Source organism: Gymnoscopelus braueri (genome assembly GCF_963280865.1).
Source record: "Gymnoscopelus braueri genome assembly, chromosome: 10".
Taxonomy (NCBI): domain Eukaryota; kingdom Metazoa; phylum Chordata; class Actinopteri; order Myctophiformes; family Myctophidae; genus Gymnoscopelus; species Gymnoscopelus braueri.
The window spans coordinates 36,253,396-36,261,839 of NC_137611.1; the positions used below are offsets into that span (position 1 = coordinate 36,253,396).

General features: G+C 40.3%; 1 protein-coding gene across 1 annotated transcript in view; it reads right to left on the reverse strand.

Moving 5' to 3' along the window:
- Positions 1-33, reverse strand: part of LOC308094346 (vasoactive intestinal polypeptide receptor 2-like) — an 87,103-nt gene extending 87,070 nt beyond the window's left edge. The window contains exon 1 of the mRNA XM_080440950.1: positions 1-33. This exon is cut by the window's left edge and continues 168 nt beyond it. The gene's annotated coding sequence lies outside the window, so the exon portion shown is untranslated.
- Between the last annotated feature and the right edge of the window lie 8,411 nt (positions 34-8,444).

Here is an 8,444-nt window from a genome sequence, read left to right on the forward strand (position 1 = left end):
TTGAAAAGAAGAAGTTGCAAAACAGAGGTGTTATTGGACCAGTGTGGGCTGGAGTATGTTATATTATAACTCTATGGAGCCACAGGACGACAAGTGTGCTGCGCTTCAAATCACCGCAACCTGACCATTGTTGCCATGTCCGCTTATTATAAGCGACTTCGGGCTTGTTTTTCTGTAAAGTTGCTTGTAAATAGCCTATTGGTTAGTTGCTTTTTGGGCTTGAGTTCTTTCTAAAATGTAGTTGCTTATTTGAGCTTGTTTCCTATTTCCTAATGTGGTTTTTCTCAATCTTTTTCAAGTCAAGGACCCCCAAATTAATATGTATTTGTCAGCGGACACCCCTCATCTGAAAATATTTTAAGCCAGCCCCCCCCACACACAAATCTTACACACAATACAAGATTTGTGTTGTTAAAAATGTTTACAAAATATATACCATAGCAGCCCACAAGGCATTGCATTTTGAGCTTGTAGATCGGCTATTTTCAAATAACCAATGTATTATGTTTAAAAGGGCGAAGGGCTCATTTCTTTTGGGCTTGTTTTCATAGACATGGTTGCTTGTTTCTCTCCCAAAACCTGGCAACACTGAACCTGACTACCCCCACGTCCACGCACATATTAAATACTCAACTCATTTTCATCCGAAGACAAAGTGTCATCGCTTTGAAAACACGAGAGCTGTCTAGACTTTGTAGACATGTGTGAGTTGACTTGACTCGCTAAGTTGGGGTTGAGGCGAAGAGGGAACCAGCGATGTTCAGAAATGCACAACTTAAGGAGCTATCTTGGAAAGGAGTTGTGCTGCGCATCGTAGTTATCCCCGCCAGGCCGGAACGGAACGGCCGCAAATCAGTGTCATGTGATACATATTCTGAGGAAGACCTGGAGACTGACATTCAGTAACTGGGTCTTGATCAAAATAGGAACATAATGTTATGTAAAAATCTAAAAAATTTCTAAACTTTGCCAAGGACAAGGACAAGTCTGCCACGGACACATTTGTCTGTGTACGGACACATTGATGACCTGTGGCTCCTGAGAGTCTGTCGTGAAACTTTGCGCACACGTCCCCAGTAGACAACGAAGGACTGCCACCCTTATGTTAAAAAATCGGCCTATGGCGCTAAAATAGGCCGATTCGCCTTTCGACCCATATCTCTTGAACCCTAGATTGTAATCAATTGGATCATGACACAACTTCCCGTATTTACATTTGAACCATTGTGTAAGACTTTGCATGGTCGTCAAGGCTAGGTTTATGGCATATCTTCCTTGGGGTACTGGGAGTGTGTATGTCACATTGTACGTCCAAAGTTTTATGCCAATCGGACAATGCGTTCATGATTCGTAGCAATTTTTGCCCCTCCCCTAAACTTTGAAAATCAATTATAGCCAATGGGAATGGAATCTGAAAGCTATCTTGATCACAAGACATATGGTGTACCAATTTGGGTGAGTTTTGGCCAAGATCCTTTCTTTTCTTTTTTTAAATAATTATTTTACATTGTCAGGCGTAAATGGGTATAATAATAATAATAATACATTTTATTTGTATTGCACTTTACATTTGAAACAAACCTCAAAGTGCTACAGTACATAATAAAACAGATAAAGAAAACCATTTGCAAGAGAATCAAAAAATCGAAAAGTCTAAAACAGGATTAAAACATGTTTAAAACAAGTTTAAAAAGGAGAGACAGGGTTATTAAAACCGGCTTAAAAAGCCAAAAAAAAAACCAAAAACCAAATGCTTTGTTAAAATGGTAGGTTTTTAGTGCTCTCTTAAAAGTGATCACAGATTGTGGAGCTCTGAGATGGTCTGGGAGTGAGTTCCACAGCCGGGGGGCGGCTGCATAGAATGCTCGGTCTCCCATGGTGCGGAGGTTGGTGTGCCGTTCCTTGAGTTTATTAGTGTTTCCTGAGCGGAGGCTGCGGGTGGCGGTCTGTGGTTCAATCAGTTCATGGCCATGGCCATGGCCAGGGTATGGCCAGATAGTTAATATTATCTAGACAGAGGCTACGTTCATCTGTTTACCTGGCATCCTATAGTTTCTATTGGTTTACCTTTGAGGCAAGTACACTGTCTCTCTGCATTTGATGTAGTTGTTTGCCTTGCTTACTGTAAGTCGCTCTGGATAAAGAGCATCTGCTAAATGTCTAAATTGAACATTGTAAATTTGTTGTTTCAAATCGGCCTCATTCTGCCGCAATAGCAGGTCGCAACACAGCCCTGGGTAGGCAACCTGGCTTGGCGGGGATCTGCGCTCCAAAGAGCGCACTTTTCTGTTGAGTAATGTGCTTTCAATATGCTGAAATGTTGACCTGCAGCTGGCTGCTTGTGAGTGTTTTCGCAAGTGTGGGAGTGACTGACACTGTGCTCTTTGGTTAATAGCCAAAGCAATCTTTACATAAATGTTTCACCTTTGTGAACAAAAGAGCAAGTGACAGATTCACTGGGGGGAAAACTAAAGGTTATATGCATAGATAGACCATCAACAATAAACAAAGTAATTGTCTGCAACGCTCTCTTTTTTTTTTTACATATATAACAGCTAAACCTTTATAAATTCAAACTCATAAATCATGTAAATCATGTAACAGCAAAACAATGAATCCCGGTAACACTAGCTTCAATCATTGGAGACCTTCAATGGCAACATAAAAAAGAGATGTTCCTTTCTTAGCTTGGCCAAACACTGATAACAATGAGGTGTGGTGTAGTCATGGATGTGTTAGTTGGTGGCCCACCAAACTCCAGAGAGCATAAAAGCATATTGAGCCGTACATCATTATTCCACAAGGGTTTGGTTCACTGCAATCTGAATCTGCTCAGCCGATGACATGTTGGAGCTTGAAATGTGCATGACTACGCCCACTCCCCACTGGCTCATATTGTATAAGAAGACTGTGCATGTTGTGCCCATATATGAAGATCTCTATATCTGTCGCCTGTCTGTGTCCCTTTTATGTCCATATATGGAGATCTCTATACATGTCTGTCCTTGTCCCTTTTTTGCCCATATGGAGATCCCTGATGTTATCAGTAAATGGCCATATATGGGCATATCAGGGGATCGGTGTTTGAGGAAAGTCCTTGTGCAGTGGTAAACATCTGTGGAGAATGTGTGGAGTATGTCTGAAGAGTGCAAACTGACTGTGGAAAGCAGACTGACTGAGTAATCAAATGGCAGGTGTGGGGAATTAGACAGGTGTGGGGAATTTGCCAAATCAAACTTGGCATGGCAATCCATTGGCTCATTTGGGCCATGGCCATAACCTTTTCTGGAGGTTCTGGACAACAGCCTATTCGATCAACTCGACGCCGGGCACTGCACTTCCTCGGGTCGTTTGCGACATGTGTGGCGAATGTTAAGTTGGTCGGTCGTATGGTTCTCAAGATTAATTAGTTAATCTTTATTAAAAATATATAGTTTTTTTACGTTTGGGTCCAGGTTGTCAAATCACTCTCAAGGGCCTTGCCATGTGTGCTTTGACTCCAGACTGTTATCACTTCCCGATTACCTCCTGGTCATGTGACTAGGACTATGTGCACCAAATCACCTAGATTCCCACATTATTAAAGACGGGGTGCCGTGATTTTCAGTGATTCCCCCCCCCCCCCCTAAAACATAATCATCAGGTATTATGGTTATACTAGGAGGAAGATTTTTTCAAAAAAGTGTACAGAAATTGTTAAAATTATGTTTTTATGTGGATACGCCTCCAGTTCATTAAGTATACCTGGTTCTCACCTTAGCACCCCCTCCACCATCTTAGCACCACCCACCTGTCCTAGTCCCTCCTCATTTTTTTTTTGCTTTTTCAGATACAGGCTTTATGAAAAACATTCAAAGAACCTATCACAGATCTGCAGCTACTCAATATGTAGTGTATATATAAACAATATGTAGTTGTGATATATGTATATATCGCAATATATCGCAATATATCGCAATATATCGCAATATATCGCAATATCGTGATACGACCCAAGTATCGTGATGCGTATCGCAATATAATCGTATCGTGACCCAAGTATCGTGATACGTATCGTATCGTGAGATTGTTGCCAATACCCATCCCTACAATGCACTATTTGTCCCCCTTCCCTATGGAAGAGTTTTTTCAAGTATTAAGATCACGGAAACTTCTCGTATATAAAGAGCATAATACTGTAGCAATAAAATAAAAATACTCTATTAAGAGCACACAACTACTCGTTTCCTTAACAGCACATATCCTGAGGCAGTGAGGGCCCTTAACCCCTCATCATCAGTTCAGATCATTAACATAACTGTGTCCCCAGTTTTTATTTTTTCTGCACCAGACACTTGTTTTATTTATTTTGTTTGTTAGTTGTGAGTATACAAATTATATATAAATCATTGAATCTCTTGAATCTCTGTGACTAATTGATCACTCGTTTCATGCCTAGCAATGTGCGGATCTCAGCGTTTCTCCAGTTTACCTGACGCCATGCCTGAATAGATGGACGGACGGACGGACGGACCGATCGAACAGAAGTCATTTCTAAATTGCACTGAATTATATCTATCTATATCTATAATGTCTCTCTCTGTCTAAGTGTGTGTGACTGTCCCCCGCATAATGTTCAACTTCAAACTTCAATCAATCAATCAATCAATCAATCAATCAAGCTTTATGTATATAGTATAATTCATACAACAAGTGCTGTTCAATGTGCTTCACAGAAAAAAATTAAAAGACAAAGAATTAAAACACAAGAAGATAAGACAAAAACGAAATGCTTAAAAATACATAAACAAGACATGATTCAGTTATGTATACCAGCTTGCTTTCTGTTTTCTCTGATTTGTCTTGCAGAATCTGGCAACACTGCCATAGAGGCGAGAGGCGTGTCTAGTACCATAGCTTGGGAGGACGAGACCGCCCGTTCAGAGTATGGGAAAGTATCCCCATTGGCTTAAAGGACAGCCAATGATGAAAAAGTGTCGAGAAAGTGTTGAGAAAGTGTTGACTAGACTCAGTCTCTTCTTAGACCAGCGTGCTTTGCAAGCTGGTAAAAATAAAAATAAAGGGTCTTAAAGGAGCACTACACCCCTGGAAGAACTTGCAGTCACTCAATGTTAATAATATATATATTAATTATCTATTATAATATAGTAGATAACAGTAGCAAAATTTCAAATTTGCACCCTATGGCCCGAAAAATATAGAAGTCTTGACTTTGACTGGATGACTGGGGTTTGGCTGCATTACTACAATGACCACAATGCTTTGTGGCACTGCACTTCCTTGTGGGGAGGAGGCTGCGTGGGGGCGTGGTCTACATTGTAACTTTCCCCTCCCAGTTCTCACTACAACAACATCAACAAACAGCACATTGGCCAGTGTTGCCATGTCTGCTTATTATAAGCGGCTGGTTTCTAAAATGTAGTTGATATTTGGGCTCGTTTCCAAATGTTTTGATTGTTGTTTAAACCAGTGGTTCTCAAACATGTTCATGTACTTTTCCACGGACCCTCATCTGTGCACTGCGCGCCAACATATTTGCCAGGGAGACCCTACCAAAAATGTGTTGTTAAAATGTTTAAAAAATATTCCACATTTTGCACTTTTTTCCCCTCAAGAATTTTTGGAAAATAGCAGATCTATACAAGCTCACACTGCGTCACATCGTTACGCGTTGTGAGCTTGTAGATCGGCAATTTTCAAATAACCCATGTCTAGGTTTAAAGTGCTCTTGGCACAGGTTTTTTCTTTTGGGCTTGTTTTCATATACCTGGTTGCTTATTTCTCTCACAAGATCTGGCAACACTGAATGCTTTAGAATGATGAATGTTACAACTTTTCCGACTTTTTTGTCTACCTTTGGATCACAAAACACGACATCGAAGCCATGTTCTTTCTTGGACCACGTGAAATCTGCCTCTGTTGAACCAGTACAGTTGGACCAGCAGGCCTACCCATTGCTATATACCAGGATGTCAGTATCATCATCACCGTGTCTTTGTTGCGCCAGCAAGGTGAAACTATAGTCTTGGCTGCTGTTGTATTGTGTTGTGTATTGATTTGATTGTATATTATTATAGTAAACTAAATATATCATGTATAAATTAGCATAGTAACACTAAACGTGTGTCTGTGTGCGCGCACGCGTGTGCATCAATTATTTTTTCTACATTCCATCCCACCATGTAAACAGTCCGGTGCTGGTGACGTGACGTCCATCTTCTACTTGGGAGTCGGGACATCCATGGAGATGCAGCATAGTCAACAACAATATAATAATAAAACAAAACGTTTCATACTCATGTCATGTGTGACTCCTTATCTCTGAGAGCATAATGTTTCACTGTCGTTTCCAGTTATATTCTTTGGACTAAACTTATAGAAAACATGGGCATTACTTTAGAATGACATGCTAATGTTCAAATACTCTTGTCATACACAGCCTTCGTTTTTTTTCTCTTTTTTCAAATGAGACCGTTTCATGCTTTCAATTGGTGTATATGGATAATATTAGATTTTACTATAGCCTATTGTATCTAAGACTAGTAAAGTTGAATCCAATGTGCTGGGGTCCCCAGAAAAATTATGATTACATGTAGAAGTAAATACTAACAGAATGTACAAGAGTTTTTCACTATTATATCTGTAATGCTTACAGTCATGTAATTATGTACCATTCTGCCAAATGAAAGACCATCTCCTATCATGAAACAGTATCAACATAAACAACCCTTATAGAATTGGGGTTCACATTTTGTCATTATGAATGCTTATACAATGTAGAATGTACCGTGATCAATGAGTAGAGCAAGCAGGGTGTAAATGTAATCGTTTTATTTAGAAAAAGAATATGGTTGTATCTCATAAGGCGAGTCCCAGGGGTCTTCATCAGCCGAACGTTACTCCATTTCCGCAGGCAGGCGAAACAACATTCTGTCCTGTTGAAAAGAACACATTAGATTACACTTGTAGATTAAATAGATATCATCCCACGTGAAGCCTAATCTATACTAATATTGCATGCAAGCCGCAAATAGCAGACCTACAAGCTCACAAAGTGTCGAGTCTGACGCGTTGTGAGCTTGTAGATCTGCTATTTTCGGGACCCAGCGACGTAGCCCTGAAACATGACTGTCATGGGGGAACTTCAACCTGGTGTTTGCACTTTCTACATGTACAATCCGTACATCTACATAAACGTTCGGATTTCAAAAAAAAAGTGCTTATCCCATGACCACGGATGTTACAATTTGAATCGGGTGGGTCTAAGTAACAGTATCTTCCGTATTGTTTAATAAAAAAGCATTTTCATCCGATCAGTGGCCATTTATTATGCGACCCTTATGCGATCGGTTGGGAGGTTTATGAGAAAATGGCCACCGATCGGATTAAAATGCTTTTATTTAAACAATACGGAAGATACGGGTACTTGCACCCAGCCGATTCAAATTGTAACATCCGTGGCCATGGCATAAGCATAATATTTGAAATCTGACAAGAGACAAAGCATAGATTTGGCTTGTCACACAAGTGGTTTAGCTTTGCATTTGGCTAGCTATGGAACGACAATGTAAACAACAATGTACTACCCTAACTTTATTAATCTCTAACATTAAAGCAATCAAGTACAATTACACGTTGGATTATTATGTCAAGTTGGCATAACGTTTACAGCAATCATTACTTACTCTATAAAGTAATTAATCCAAGCTGTGTCCAGCATGATTTCAGCATACAGCCTGTTGAATTCCTCTGCGGTGGAGCTGCTCTTCTGTGTTTTATGGTTCAAATAAATATCTGTTGTGTTAGTATTCCTCTCACGGAGTGTTTACCGACACCATTGTACAACTGAGCTGGGAGAAAGAAGGCTGATCCCACTCTTTGGGAGACACCCCTTGGGGTGTGTGTGGGGTTGGTCTCACTGAGACACCATGTAGTGCGGACATAGGTGAGAACCCGCGGAAAACGTCATTTGACGCAATGAGGAGCGAAATCGGCGAAGTTCCCCTTTAAGTGCCATAGATGTTAGGTGAGCCGACAATTTCACTCTCTGGTCCCTTGCCCCAATGTTTTCTTCATTTCATTGAAGGGAATTCTTTGACATCCAAGTGTTTATTTCAGAGACAGAGATGTTTTTGGCATCAGTGTTAACTCTGAGGTCATTTAATACCTTGAATGCTGTCTCAGCTGTGGTTTGCTCTAAAACCGGGTTGAAATAACACAAGCAAGTCGTTATTGTTTAGGAATCCAATTAACTGATTAAAAACTAATTTCTCTAAAATCTTGCTTAAAAATAGGAGGTTGGATATGGGCTGATAGTTGCTGGGAACCAGACAGTCCAGTGTACCTTTTCTTTTAAGGCCACCGAGTAGCCTACCATGAAGATGGATACTGCACTCAACGGCCATGTGTTTCCAATGTGCATGCTTAAGAATGAATCAGAGAGA